General features: G+C 41.3%; 1 protein-coding gene across 1 annotated transcript in view; it reads left to right on the top strand.

The window, feature by feature from the left end:
* LOC126191105 (fatty acid synthase-like) overlaps positions 1-16,134 on the top strand; it is a 394,390-nt gene that overhangs the window by 354,830 nt on the left and 23,426 nt on the right. The window lies entirely within an intron of this gene.

Genomic DNA, 16,134 nt, shown 5'->3' with positions numbered 1-16,134 from the left:
GTTGGTGGGGAGGCTTGTGTGCCTCAGCGATACAGATAGCCGTACCGTAGGTACAGCCACAACGGAGGGGTATCTGTTGAGAGGCCAGACAAAGGTGTGGTTCCTGAAGAGGGGCAGCAGCCTTTTCAGTAGTTGCAGGGGCAACAGTCTGGATGATTGACTGATCTGGCTTTGTAACAAAAACCAAGACGGCCTTGCTGTGCTGGTACTGCGAACGGCTGAAAGCAAGGGGAAACTACGGCCGTAATTTTTCCCGAGGGCATGCAGCTTTACTGTATGATTAAATGAAGATGCCGTCCTCTTGGGTAAAATATTCCGGAGGTAAAATAGTCCCCCATTCGGATCTCCGGGTGGGGACTACTCAAGAGGATGTTGTTATCAGGAGAAAGAAAACTGGCGTTCTACGGATCGGAGCGTGGAATGTCAGATCCCTTAATCGGGCAGGTAGGTTAGAAAATTTAAAAAGGGAAATGGATAGGTTAAAGTTAGATATAGTGGGAATTAGTGAAGTTCGGTGGCAGGAGGAACAAGACTTCTGGTCAGGTGATTACAGGGTTATAAACACAAAGTCAAATAGGGGTAATGCAGGAGTAGGTTTAATAATGAATAGGAAAATAGGAATGCGGGTAAGCTACTACAAACAGCATAGTGAACGCATTATTGTGGCCAAGATAGATACGAAGCCCACACCTACTACAGTAGTACAAGTTTATATGCCAACTAGCTCTGCAGATGACGAAGAAATTGAAGAAATGTATGATGAAATAAAAGAAATTATTCAGATAGTGAAGGGAGACGAAAATTTAATAGTCATGGGTGACTGGAATTCGAGTGTTGGAAAAGGGAGAGAAGGAAATGTAGCAGGTGAATATGGATTGGGGCTAAGAAATCAAAGAGGAAGCCGCCTGGTAGAATTTTGCACAGAGCACAACTTAATCATAGCTAACACTTGGTTTAAGAATCATGATAGAAGGTTGTATACATGGAAGAACCCTGGAGATACTAAAAGGTATCAGATAGATTATATAATGGTAAGACAGAGATTTAGGAACCAGGTTTTAAATTGTAAGACATTTCCAGGGGCAGATGTGGACTCTGACCACAATTTATTGGTTATGACCTGTAGATTAAAACTGAAGAAACTGCAAAAAGGTGGGAATTTAAGGAGATGGGACCTGGATAAACTGAAAGAACCAGAGGTTGTAGAGAGTTTCAGGGAGAGCATAAGGGAACAATTGACAGGAATGGGGGAAAGAAATACAGTAGAAGAAGAATGGGTAGCTTTGAGGGATGAAGTAGTGAAGGCAGCAGAGGATCAAGTAGGTAAAAAGAAGAGGGCTAGTAGAAATCCTTGGGTAACAGAAGAAATATTGAATTTAATTGATGATAGGAGAGAATATAAAAATGCAGTAAGTGAAGCAGGCAAAAAGGAATACAAACATCTCAAAAATGAGATAGACAGGAAGTGCAAAATGGCTAAGCAGGGATGGCTAGAGGACAAATGTAAGGATGTAGAGGCTTATCTCACTAGGGGTAAGATAGATACTGCCTACAGGAAAATTAAAGAGACCTTTGGAGATAAGAGAACCACTTGTATGAACATCAAGAGCTCAGATGGAAACCCAGTTCTAAGCAAAGAAGGGAAAGCAGAAAGGTGGAAGGAGTATATAGAGGGTCTATATAAGGGCGATGCACTTGAGGACAATATTATGGAAATGGAAGAGGATGTAGATGAAGATGAAATGGGAGATACGATACTGCGTGAAGAGTTTGACAGAGCACTGAAAGACCTGAGTCGAAACAAGGCCCCGGAGTAGACAACATTCCATTGGAACTACTGACGGCCTTGGGAGAGCCAGTCCTGACAAAACTCTACCATCTGGTGAGCAAGATGTATGAAACAGACGAAATACCCTCAGACTTCAAGAAGAATATAATAATTCCAATCCCAAAGAAAGTAGGTGTGGACAGATGTGAAAATTATCGAACAATCAGTTTAATAAGCCACAGCTGCAAAATACTAACACGAATTCTTTACAGACGAATGGAAAAACTAGTAGGAGCCGACCTCGGGGAAGATCAGTTTGGATTCCGTAGAAATACTGGAACACGTGAGGCAATACTGACCTTACGACTTATCTTAGAAGACAGATTAAGGAAAGGCAAACCTACGTTCCTAGCATTTGTAGACTTAGAGAAAGCTTTTGACAATGTTGACTGGAATACTCTCTTTCAAATTCTAAAGGTGGGAGGGGTAAAATACAGGGAGCGAAAGGCTATTTACAATTTGTATAGAAACCAGATGGCAGTTATAAGAGTCGAGGGGCATGAAAGAGAAGCAGTGGTTGGGAAGGGAGTAAGACAGGGTTGTAGCCTCTCCCCGATGCTATTCAATCTGTATATTGAGCAAGCAGTAAAGGAAACAAAAGAAAAATTCGGAGTAGGTATTAAAATCCATGGAGAAGAAATAAAAACGTTGAGGTTCGCCGATGACATTGTAATTCTGTCAGAGACAGCAAAGGACTTGGAAGAGCAGTTGAACGGAATGGATAGTGTCTTGAAGGGAGGATATAAGATGAACATCAACAAAAGCAAAACGAGGATAATGGAATGTAGTCGAATTAAGTTGGGTGATGTTGAGGGTATTAGATTAGGAAATGAGACACTTAAAGTAGTAAAGGAGTTTTGCTATTTGGGGAGCAAAATAACTGATGATGGTCGAAGTAGAGAGGATATAAAATGTAGACTGGCAATGGCAAGGAAAGCGTTTCTGAAGAAGAGAAATTTGTTAACATCCAGTATAGATTTAAGTGTCAGGAAGTCGTTTCTGAAAGTATTTGTATGGAGTGTAGCCATGTATGGAAGTGAAACATGGACGATAACTAGTTTGGACAAGAAGAGAATAGAAGCTTTCGAAATGTGGTGCTACAGAAGAATGCTGAAGATTAGATGGGTAGATCACATAACTAATGAGGAAGTATTGAATAGGATTGGGGAGAAGAGAAGTTTGTGGCACAACTTGACCAGAAGAAGGGATCGGTTGGTAGGACATGTTCTGAGGCATCAAGGGATCACCAATTTAGTATTGGAGGGCAGCGTGGAGGGTAAAAATCGTAGGGGGAGACCAAGAGATGAATACACTAAGCAGATTCAGAAAGATGTAGGTTGCAGTAGGTACTGGGAGATGAAGAAGCTTGCACAGGATAGAGTAGCATGGAGAGCTGCATCAAACCAGTCTCAGGACTGAAGACCACAACAACAACAACATGCTGTATCAGTTATGTATCTCTTCCCATTATTAAGTGAGGATGCATCTAACAATTTATTTTGCTGCTTTATATACAATTGTGTTCTTACTAAAAGTAGTTACTTACAAGCTCTTGAAGGCTACAAATAAAATGGATAATAAGGTGAGAGAAAATGGACGATTTATGATTTCCTCCTTGCGGGATGACTTTCCTAAAGTTTCTCGTGGTGTTTTGTATGGCATTGTGACTGAGCACTTGAATTACTGAAAATTGCGTGCATGTTAGGTACCAAAAACGTTGACGGATGTGCACAAAACCAAACATTTAGACAGTGCATTGACTTTCCTTGAGTGGTACCACAATGACGGTGATGATTTCTTAAGACAAATTGTTTTTGGCGATGAAACATGGGTGGCTTTTGTCACACCAGAATCAAAGCAACAGCCCATGGAAGTTGAGCAAGAGCATTGTTTTGCTGCAAGACAATGCCTGCCTGCATGTGGTGAATCAGACCAAAGATCTCATCACATCTTTTCAATGGGAAACTCTAGAGCATCCTACCTACAGCCCCGATCTTGTGCCCAGTGACTACCATCTGTTCCTACACTTGAAGAAACACCTGGGCAGTCAGCATCTTCAAAACAATGATGAAGTCAAAACAGTGGTAATGCAGTGGTTAACAAGTCAGGTGGCAGACTTCTATGAGGAGGGTATTCAAAAACTGGTACAAAGTTATGACAAGTGCCTCAATATTGACAGAAATTATGTGGAAAAGTAGATTAAGGTACAGGCTTTCATGTAAAAATAAAATTATTGAGATATCTTAGCATGTCTTTTTTAAATTTCAAAATGGTACTTACTTAAAAAACACACCTCATAGTAAATGGGTTCCCCTCCATACCACTCTGGAAGCCATTGCTGTCTGGGTCCATCTGGCCATTACAATCACAGTCTGTAATCTCTACCTCCCATTTGAAAGGCTGCCCACATCCCATGCCCTCACCACTCTTCTTCAACAACCCCCATCTCCCTTCCTGCAATTAGGGGACTTTAATGCCCACAACCCTCTTTGGGGTAGTCATACGACTACTGCCCTTAGCAAGACAGTTGAAGATGTTCTGGCAGGACTCGACCTTTGTTTACTAAACACAGGTGCTCCCATACACTTTAGTGTGGTGCACGGCACTTTCTCTACCATTGACCTCTCCATCTGCAGTCCCAGTCTTCTTCCCTCCATTCAGTGGGGAGTCCACGATGACTTATGTGACAGCAACCATTATCCAATTGTCTTGACCTTCCTTCAGTGTCTCTCGCTCCATTACCCTCCCAGGTGGGCCATATCTAAGGCTGACTGGGGTGCCTTCTCCTCTGCTCCCATCCCCCCTGTATTGCCACATGACAGTGTTGATGAATCTACTCAGACTTTGACTGCTGCCATCCTTTCAGCAGCTGTTTCCACAATCCCTTCTTCCTCAGGTTCCCCACGCCGGAAGATGGTCCCTTGGTGGACTCCGGAAATTGCTGCATCCATAAAAGACTGCCACCGTGCTCTTCAACACTTCAAGCAGCACCCTTCTACTGCACTTCTTCTGGTCTTTAATCGAATCCACAACCAGGCCCACTACCTAATCAAATTTCAGAAACGGATTTGCTGGGAATGATTTGTAGCTGCCATAGGACCACACACCTCCTCTTCACAAGTCTGAGCGAAACTCAGGTGAATTTTTGGCCACCATCCTCCCACCGGCATTGCAGGAATTTCTGTGCGTGGTGTTGTCCTTACCAATCTGGACTTTGTAGCAGAAAATTTTGCTCAACACTTTGCTTAAGCTTCGGCATCAGCTCAGTACCCACCCACATTCCTTCTCCTGAAAGAGCGCTCTGAATGACTGCCTTTGTCTTTTGCTTCTTGCTGCTCGGAGCCATATAATGCTCCATTCAGTGAGTGGGAATTTGCCAGCCCCCTCACCCTTTGTCCTGACATGGCTCCTGGACCGGATCGGATACATAACCAAACCCTCCAACACTTATCGGTGGCTGGACACCACCATATACTGACCCTCTTCAACTGTCTATGGAGTGAGGTGGTCTTTCCTACCCAGTGGCAGGAAAGCATTGTTGTTCCGGTGTTGAAGCCAGGGAAGCTGCCTCTTCAGTTGGATAGCTACCATCCAATTAGCCTTACTAACACCTTCTGCAAGCTCCTTGAATGCATGGTGAGTCGGTGGCTGTTTTGGATTTTAGAATCCTGTGACCTTTTGTCTTCGATTCAAAGTGGTTTTCGCCATGGCCGCCCTATGGTGGATAACTTGGTGCACCTGGAGTCTGCTATCTGGTCAGCTTTTGCTCATTGGCAACACCTTGTTGCAGTCTTCTTTGATCTGCATAAAGCCTATGACACCACCTGGCACCACCACATCCTCACCACCCTTCACGAATGGGGCCTTCGTGGCACTCTGCCCATTTTTATCCGTAACTTCCTTTCTTGTTGCTCTTTTTGGGCCCAAGTTGGCTGCTCCTAAAGCACTCCCCATTAGCAAGAAAATGTGGTTCCACAGGGTTCCGTGCTGAGCATCCCTCTCTTTCTCATAGCCAATAATGGTCTGGTGATGGCTGTTGGGCCGACAGTGTCCCCCTCTTTGTAGGCTGACGATTTTTGTATCTACCTTGCTTCCTCTGTAATGGGCACTGCATAACACCGTCTAAAGGGAGCAATCTTCCAGGTGCACTCATGCGCTCTCTCCCATGCTTTTCATGCCAAGACATGTGTCATGCATTTCAGCCATCGCCGTACAGTTCATCCCCATCCCTGAACTGTACCTCGATGGCCAGCCCCTTGAGGTAGTGGACACCCATTGCTTCTTGGGTCCAGTCTTCGATGCCCAGTTGACATGGCCCCCTCATCTTCGCCAGCTGAAGAGGACATGCTGGTCCCATCTCAATGTTCTTAGGTGTCTGTGCAATACCACCTGTGGTGCAGACCGCTCTGTTCTCCTGTGATTGTATTAAGCATTGGTCCAGTCTCGTTTAGACTGTGGAAGTCCTGTCTATGGTTCTGCATCGCCTTCAACGCTGCATATCCTAGACCCCATCCACCACTGTGGGGTCTGACTTGCGAGTGGTGCCTTCTGGACTAGCCCTGTACTTAGCCTTCTCGCAGAGGCAGGGATTCCACCACTGCGAGTTTTGCACCAACAACAGCTGATATCTTATGCCCTACACATTCGCTGCACCCAAAAGCACCCTAATTATGGTCTCCTTTATCCAGACACAGAGATCACCCTGCCGCAGCGGCGACCACATTGTGTGCTTACCACTCTTCACTTCAGATGGGATGGCCATGGGTGGCTAGGCTGTATCGAAGGGACTGCTTGGTATGGAATGGGTGGCAGCTGTCAAACTGGAGGTATTGCTGGTGGTTAGTAGGTTTGATATGGGCAGAGGTACTTATGTAGCCATTTTTGAGGTGTAGGTCAACATTGAGGAAGGTGGCTTGTTGGATTGAGTATGAGCAAGTGAAACGAATGGGGGAGAAGCTGTTGAGTTCTGGAAGAATGTGGATAGGGTGTCCTCACCCTTGATCCAGATCACAAAGATGTCATCAGTGAATCTGAACCAAGTGAGGGGTTTAGGATTCTGGGCCTTTAGGAAGGATTCTTCTAGATGGTCCATGAATTCATTGGCATAGGATGGTACCATGCGGGTGCCCATAGTCATACCCTGGACATGTTTGCAGGTAATGCCTTCAAAGGAGAAGTAACTGTGGGTGAGAGTTGGGTCATGATGACTAGGAGGGTGGTTGTTGATTTGGAATTTGTTTAACATTGGGAAAGGAAGTGTTCAATAGTGGTGAGGCCATGGGCATTGGGGATGTTTGTGTGAAGGGAGGTGGGATCAGTAATGATGAGCAAGGCACCATGTGGTGAAGTAACAGGAACTGTGAAGGGTCACTGGAGGAAATGGCTGGCATCTTTTAGATAGTAGGGTAGGTTCCAGTTAGTAGGCTGAAGGTGCTGACCTATGAGAGCAGAAATTCTCCAAGTGGGAGCACAGTAACTGGCCACATTGGGGCATCCTGGGTGGTTGGGTTTATAGACTTTAGGAAGCATGTAGAAGGTAGGAGTGCAGGGAGGGTAGGTTTGAGGAGAGAGATGGACTCTGGGAGAGGTTCTGAGATGGGCCTAAGGATTTGAGGAGAGACTGGAGATCCTGCTGGTTTTCTGGAGTGGGGTCACTGTGGCAAGGTTTGTAGGTGGACGTATCTAACAGCTGGTGGACTCCTTCTGCCAGGTAATCCTTGCAGTTCAAAACAACATTGCTGGAGCCTTTATCCACAGGTTGGATTATAAGGTTGGGATCAGTTTTTAGGTGGCAGACTGCACGTTCTTTCTGGGGATGTAAGTTTAGTTTGCATGTTGAGGGATTTGGGAAAAGATGGTGAGGCAAGGTTCAAGGTTAAGAAATTTGGGAAAGCTAACAAGGTGTGATTTGGGGACAGTGGGAGTGGGGAGTGGATCATGGTTGGAATAGATAACCATACAACACATAAATAACATATATGTAGTCTTCAGGAGAAGTGTGTGATTTCAGTTGCATGCTACATTTGTGATTTCAGTTGCATGCTACATTCTTCATATTTCATCTTTGTGTGGTTGAAAACATTAACTGGAAGCCACAGTACTGTGAAACTCCGGAAGCTGCACAAAAACAGATGCTATTAGCAAGCATGCATGAAGAAATCGCAAAGAAAATTAATTCAGTTTTATATCCATTGTCAACACTTAACAATACTGCAAAGACAACTGCTAATAATTATGGATATTAAATGAGTTGCAAATCTGAGTGAATGGTAACTGTGAATAGCTGTATCAGAGAAACATCAATGGAAATTGAAATTAATTTTACAAATTATGACCATGTTGTGCCATGTTATCTGATTATCACTGTGCTGTCAATCAAAGATGTGTGTGCGTCGTGTTGCGCATGTGCTATCTGCTACAGCTATGGCTGGGATATGCATTTCTCAAGCCATCTAGTGAGCTGCACAATTGGCAGATTTCATTTTTTCTAAGTACTTGCAGTGTGTCTTAGCAGCTAAAATTTTGACATTGTGTTTCTTTCAGTGTATTCATCCTGTATAAAAAAAATTTCACGTCAGGTTTTGACATGCCATATTGGCCAGTTTCCTTGTTAGTTAACTATAGGTACGTTGTATAAAACTTGAAATCATACTGAAAAAGGTCTTATTTATTGATTGCATAAAACTTGATATCATAATTAAAATGGTGTTATTAACTGATAAAATTAAATTACAGAACCTTGTATCCATGAAATTAAATTGTGTCAATCTCTGAGAACTACTAACATGAACAGTGGCCTTCATCTCCTTGGGAAGTTTGAGAAAGTCAAGTTCGTATGTTATCGTTTTTAATTTTCAGCATAATTCCATGTTCTCATCAATAAGATGACTTCTCAATTTACTCTTGATAAGGTTCATGCTTCAAAATGATTGTTCACATGAATAAAATAGTCAGGAATACTATTCCAGGTACTAAAAATCAAAATGACATCCTTCAAGTCTTCAAAAGCAGACCACTATTTTCCCCAATGTTTCTGTATCAGAAAAATATTTTAACTTCACAGTTATTTATTTTTTAAATCCAGCAGTTGCCAATGTTAATATCAAATGGAGAAAAATTTAATTGTTCTGTGTCACTCAGTGACAATTTTTTGTGATTTCAAGCCAGGAAGAAAATAAAAATATGAAAAATCAGCCTGCTAACTCACAGATAAGTCACAGCAACATCTTATTTCTAAACATTCAGGGACTTGGAAGTAAAGATGAAGTACTGGAGGACTCATTACTACAAAATAAATATTATTTCCTGTCTTTATCTGAAAATTTGCTTAAACCAGGACAAATAGAATACTATATACCAGAAGGTTATAAAAGTGAAAACAATTTTTGCAGATCTCACAACGTAATAGTGGTACTGTCATATAAATTATTGAAATTACTGGAGTCATGTGATGTAATGAAACTTATCTTAGTAAGTATTTACAATTCCCCTGACATCATCATCATCATAATCATCATCATCATTTAAGACTGATTATGCCTTTCAGCATTCAGTCTGGAGCATAGCCCCCCTTATAAAATTCCTCCATGATCCCCTATTCAGTGCTAACATTGGTGCCTCTTCTGATGTTAAACCTATTACTTCAAAATCATTCTTAACCGAATCCAGGTACCTTCTCCTTGGTCTGCCCCAACTCCTCCTACCCTCTACTGCTGAACCCATGAGTCTCTTGGGTAATCTTGCTTCTCCCATGCTTGTAACATGACCCCACCATCTAAGCCTGTTCGCTCTGACTGCTACATCTATAGAGTTCATTCCCAGTTTTTCTTTGATTTCCTCATTGTGGACACCCTCCTGCCATTGTTCCCATTTACTAGTATCTGCAATCATCCTAGCTACTTTCATATCCGTAACCTCAACCTTGTTGATAAGGTAACCTGAATCCACCCAGCTTTTGCTCCCATACAACAAAGTTGGTCGAAAGATTGAACGGTGCACAGATAACTTAGTCTTGGTACTGACTTCCTTCTTGCAGAAGAGAGTAGATCGTAGCTGAGCGCTTACGGCATTAGCGTTGCTACCAGTTCTTTCACTATGTTGCCATCCTGTGAGAATATGCATCCTAAGTACTTGAAACCGTCCACCTGTTCTAACTTTGTTCCTCCTATTTGGCACTCAATCCGTTTATATTTCTTTCCCACTGACATTACTTTCGTTTTGGAGATGCTAATCTTCATACCATAGTCCTTACATTTCTGATCTAGCTCTGAAATATTACTTTGCAAACTTTCAATCGAATCTGCCATCACAACTAAGTCATCCGCATATGCAAGACTGCTTATTTTGTGTTCACATATCTTAATCTCACCCAGCCAGTCTATTGTTTTCAACATATGATCCATAAATAATATGAACAACAGTGGAGACAGGTTGCAGCCTTGTCTTACCCCTGAAACTACTCTGAACCATGAACTCAATTTTCCATCAACTCTAACTGCTGCCTGACTATCCATGTAAAGACCTTTAATTGCTTGCAAAAGTTTGCCTCTTATTCCATAATCTCGTAGAACAGACAATAACTTCCTCCTTGGAACCCGGTCATATGCCTTTTCTAGATCTGTAAAGCATAGATACAATTCCCTGTTCCACTCATAACACTTCTCCATTATTTGTCGTAAGCTAAAAATCTGGTCCTGATAACCTCTAAGAGGCCTAAACCCACACTGATTTTCATCCAATTGGTCCTCAACTAATACTCGCACATTCCTTTCAACAATACCTGAGAAGATTTTACCCACAATGCTGATTAAAGAGATACCTCTGTAGTTGTTACAATCTTTTCTGTTTCCATGTTTAAAGATTGGTGTGATTACTGCTTTTGTCCAGTCTGATGGAACCTGTCCGGATTCCCATGCCATTTCAATTATCCTGTGTAGCCATTTAAGACCTGACATTCCACTGTATTTGATGAGTTCTGACTTAATTTCATCCACCCCAGCTGCTTTATTGCACTGCAATCTATTGACCATTTTCTCCACTTCCTCAAATGTGATCCTGTTTCCATCATCATTCCTATCCCATTCTACCTCGAAATCTGAAACATTACTGATCATATTTTCACCTACATTGAGCAACTCTTCAAAATATTCCCTCCATCTGCCCAAGGCATCCACAGGATTCACCAGCAGTTTTCCTGACCTGTCCAAAATACTTGTCATTTCCTTCTTACCTCCCTTTCGAAGACTGCTAATTACACTCCAGAATGGTTTTCCAGCAGCTTGACCCATAGTCTCTAATCTGTTTCCAAAGTCTTCCCAAGATTTCTTCTTGGATGCTGCAACTATCTGTTTGGCTTTGTTTCTTTCTTCAACATAACTTTCTCTGTCTACCTGAGTTCTAGTATGTAGCCATTTTTGATACGCCTTCTTTTTCCTTTTACAGGCTGTCTTGACTGTGTCATTCCACCAAGCTGTTTGCTTCATCCTACTTTTACACACTACTGTTCCAAGACATTCTTTAGCCACTTCTAATACTGTGTCCCTGTACCTCGTCCATTCCTTTTCCAATAACTGTAACTGACTACATTCAACTAACTGGTACCTTTCTGAGATCGCTGTTATGTACTTGTGCCTGATTTCCTTATCCTGAAGTTTCTCCACTCTTATCCTCCTACATATGGATCTGACCTCCTGCACTTTCGGCCTCACAATCCCAATTTCACTGCAGATTAAATAATGATCAGTGTCATCAAAGAATCCCCTGAATACACGTGTGTCCCTCACAGCCTTCCTGAATTCCTGATCTGTTATTATATAGTCAATGACAGATCTGGTTCCCCTGCCTTCCCAAGTATACCGGTGGATGTTCTTATGTTTAAAAAAGGAGTTTGTGATTACTAAGCCCATACTGGCACAGAAATCCAAGAGTTGTTTCCCGTTCCTGTTGGCCTCCATATCCTCTCCAAATTTACCCACAACCTTTTCATACCCTTCTGTTGGATTTCCAATCCTGGCGTTAAAATCACTGTCCTTGTCCTTTACTCTAACAACTACATCACTGAGTGCCTCATAAAAACTATCCATCTTATCTTCATCTGTCCCTTCACAATGCGAATATACTGACACAATCCTAATTTTCTTGCTAGACACTGTCAAATCTATCCACATCAGTTGTTCGTCTACATACCTTATTGCAACTACGCTGGGTTCCATTTCTTTGCTGATGTAAAGCCCTACACCCCATTGTGCTATTCTTGCTTTGACTCCTGACAGGTAGACCTCATATTCTCCCACTTCCTCTTCTTTCTCACCCCTTACCCGAATGTCACTAACAGCTAAAACGTCCAGCCCCATCTTACTTGCAGCCTCTGCCAGCTCTACCTTCTTCCCAGAGTAACCCCCATTGATATTAATAGCTCCCCATCTCATTACCATTTGTTTGCCAAGTCGTATCTTAGGAGTCCCTGGTTTGTCAGTTAGAGGTGGGACTCCGTCACCTCCAAAGGTCCGAGGCATTTTGCTCTGATTGTTGCCAGCATCATATTTAAAGTACCAGGGAAGCAGGTTGCTAGCCTTATTTGCCCCGAGTCCCATTGGGTTTTACCCCTAACGGTTGAGGGACTAACCGGTGGATTTGGTAGTCTTTGCCATATGAGCATAAAGGTGACCATGACTCAGAATATGTCAGAGATGCCCAGCCTTATTCCAAAGTAACTGGTATCCCGACTGTCGGGACCACTTACTTGGCCACTCATATGTTGCCCGTGGTTCATGAACTAGGACATGACTACAGGAACCCACACCCTGACTCATATGAAAAAACATTTTTAGATAATTTAAACAGTGTACTGTGCCACATAACACAGTGAAAACAATATGTAATTATAATTTGGGGAGACCTTAATTCAAGCTTTGATGTAACATGTGCAAAACCCAGTGTAAATAAGTTACTGAATATGCTAAGGTAACACAACTTCCATCTGGTAAATTTAGGACTGACAAGGTTAAAAGCATATTTAGATAATGCTTTTGTCAACTCTGCTCGTGATATGTATGCCACCAGTGTACAGGAATTTGATTTCTCGAACCACTCCATGTTAACAGTAGTGTTAAGACATTTTATAAAAGGGATGGGAACAAGGCTGTACAAAAGTAATCAAAATCTAGTACCTTAATACTAACAAAAAACAATCTCAGAAAACTAACACCAGCTGGGCATAACTAACTGGGACAAATTATTTCAAAGAGGTAATTCCAAAACCCAAATAATTTACAAAACATTCTGCAACTATTTAATAGGTATGGTAAAAGCTCGTTTCATTCAAAACTAATATCATAAAACAAAAAAGGATAAAATGTGGTACACCAAAGAGTTGGAGAATTTAAAAAATAAGCTACTACTGTTCAAGTGTCTTGAAATAGTAAACAATTCCAATGAAATTAAGAACTAGGAATAACCACTAAGAAACTGTATAAGAAAGAGATACAATTGGCTAAACACAGATACAACACTAATGCCATACAAAATAGTAAAAAGCAGTGCAAAATAGCCTGGTTAGTAATTAATCCTGTTAAAGGTGAAATCAGAAACTTTCATAAGACAGTCCCAATACTGGCAGATACGTTCAACAAATGTTTTATAAATTGCACTGATTAAATCAAAACGTTGATCAGTAAACCCACTGTAATGTCTATAGAATATCTTAATCAGGCAAAACCCTCATTGAAACACTTCAAAGAGGTAAGCTAAGATGAAGTTCGTAAAATTGTCAAAGACATGAAAAAGTTATATAGTACAGATATTTTTGATATATCAAAGAATATACTGAAAGAAATTATACATTACATTGCAGCACCATTAACATATTCTATAAACTTGTGTCTCTTAGAAGGGGTTTTCCCTGATTCTTTCAAACTATCCAATGTGACTCAAGTCTTTAAGAAGGGTAGCAAACTTGATCCTGCAAACTATAGGCAAATTTCTCTTATTCCAGTAGTAATCAAAGTCTTTGAAGGCATAATGTATCAGCAGATGTATAAGTACCTAGAAGTAAATGATATGTTAAGTACATCATAGTTTCGTTACAGAAAAGAAAAGTCAAATATACATGCCTTAGAACTCTTTGTGAGAGACATTTTAGCAGCATTCGAGGACCATGCTCACATACAGGTAACCTTATCTGATTTGAGCAAGAATATTTACTGTGTTGACCACTCTGTTTTGCTCTCTACACTTGAGTACTATGGCTATGGAATATGTGACAAAAGTTTAAAACTCATCAAATCATACCTTAATAAAAGGAAGCAAGTGGTGAGTTCAGGAAGTCATCTGACAAACACACTTGAGGTACAACAGGGAGTGCCACAGAGATCTAAATTAGAACCACTTCTATTCCTTGTACATATGAACAACTTACCAGAAAACATAGTCGTAAAGACATATATGTTTGCAGACAATATACAACTTTTCTGTCTGTGAACCATGTATTTGATGTTGTTAGAAGTATGAATTTGGCAAAAGAAAATGCAATATCCTGGTTTAATGCAAATGGTGTACTGTTAAATGAGAAAAAGATCCAGATTGTGTGGTTCAGACCATCAAAGACTGTAAAAATAGAAAAATAAAATGCAAAATTTTTAGTTATCATACTTGACAATAACATGGAACTCTCATGTTGAACACATAGTGGTTAAGCTGTCAAGAGTTATACAGAGGGGTCTAAAAAGATGTATCCACTGTTTAAAAGTCCATAACTTGCAAACTAATTGATGGAGTTGTCTCATTTTGGCGAAAGTGTAGCTTAAAGTCCAACTTAAAGATATCACTGTAGGTGTTCGAAATGGTCATCACTAACATCCACACACAAATGATGCCGCCGAACTGCAGCACTAAATACTGACTGCAACGTGTTCAGCTGGAATGTACAATGGATTCTCAAAGTTTTTGTTGATAAACTACGTCCTTTAGTGTTCCCCACAGGTAAACGTCCAGAGGAGTTAAGTCTGGGGAATGTGGTGGATACTCCACAGCACCTCTATGGCCTATCCATCTTCCTGGTAGATTTTCGTCGAGATACATCCTAACACGATTTTGTTAGTGGGCAGGGGCACCATCTTGTTGAAAGTAAACTCTTCCATCTCCATAGAAGTCTGGGATGGCAGGTGAAATGGATGTCTGAAGCTTCTGAAGGTACACCTCACCGATAACTGTGCCGTAAAAGAAGAATATCCCAATCAAGCCCCAGTAAGACAACCAGCACCGCTCTTTACTGTACCATTGAGTTTGAACTGTGCCTCATCAGACCACACAATCATCTCTGCAAACTTTTCATCGTTGTGCACCATGTTAGTAAACCACTCGCAGTACTCCATTCCACGATCTGTCTCATCCTCATTCATTGTGTGTAGCAATCGTGGGATGTACAATGCTTGTGTGGCGGTTGCTGGAACTACAAACTATTACACTACTAAAGATGGGACAACTCCGTCAATTAGTTTGCCAGTTATGGACTTTTAAACAGTGGATACATTTTTTTGGACCCCTCTGTATATCTGCTTAAGAGACTGATGTGCTGTGTGACATTTGAAAATGTAAGGGCAGCATACTTTACTTTTTATCAATCAGCTTTAAGGTATGGGTTAACACTCTGGGGAAACAGCAGAAAAATAAATGAAATTCTGGTGATCCAGAAGAAAGCAATCAGAGTAATGGCAAAGGTAGATAATAGGGCACATTGTAAACCATTGTTCATGAAATATAGAATCTATATATTCTTGATAGTGTTAACTACACAGGGTGGTCCATTGATAGTGACCGGGCCAAATATCTCATGAAATAAGCATCAAACGAAAAAACTACAAAGAACGAAACTTGACTAGCTTGAAGGGGGAAACCAAATGGCGCTATGGTTGGCCCACTAGATGTCACTGCCATAGGTCAAACGGATATCAACTGTTTATTTTTAAATAGGAACCCCCATTTTTTATTACATATTCGTGTAGTACGTAAAGAAGTATGAATGTTTTAGTTGGACTACTTTTTTCACTTTGTGATAGATGGCACTGCAATAGTCACAAACATATAAGTACATGGTATCACGTAACATTCCACCAGTGTGGATGGTATTTACTTTGTGATACATTACCTATGTTAAAATGGACCATTTACCAATTGCGGAAAAGGTCGATATCATGTTGATGTATGGCTATTGTGATCAAAATGCCCAACGGGCGTGTGCTATGTATACTGCTCGGTATCCTGGATGACAACATCCAAGTGTCCAGACCATTTGACGGATAGTTACATTA

The sequence above is a fragment of the Schistocerca cancellata genome, chromosome 6, assembly GCF_023864275.1.
Source record: "Schistocerca cancellata isolate TAMUIC-IGC-003103 chromosome 6, iqSchCanc2.1, whole genome shotgun sequence".
Lineage (NCBI taxonomy): Eukaryota > Metazoa > Arthropoda > Insecta > Orthoptera > Acrididae > Schistocerca > Schistocerca cancellata.
Note: the sequence above shows the minus strand (reverse complement) of the source record. Positions and strands in the feature narration are given on the sequence as shown.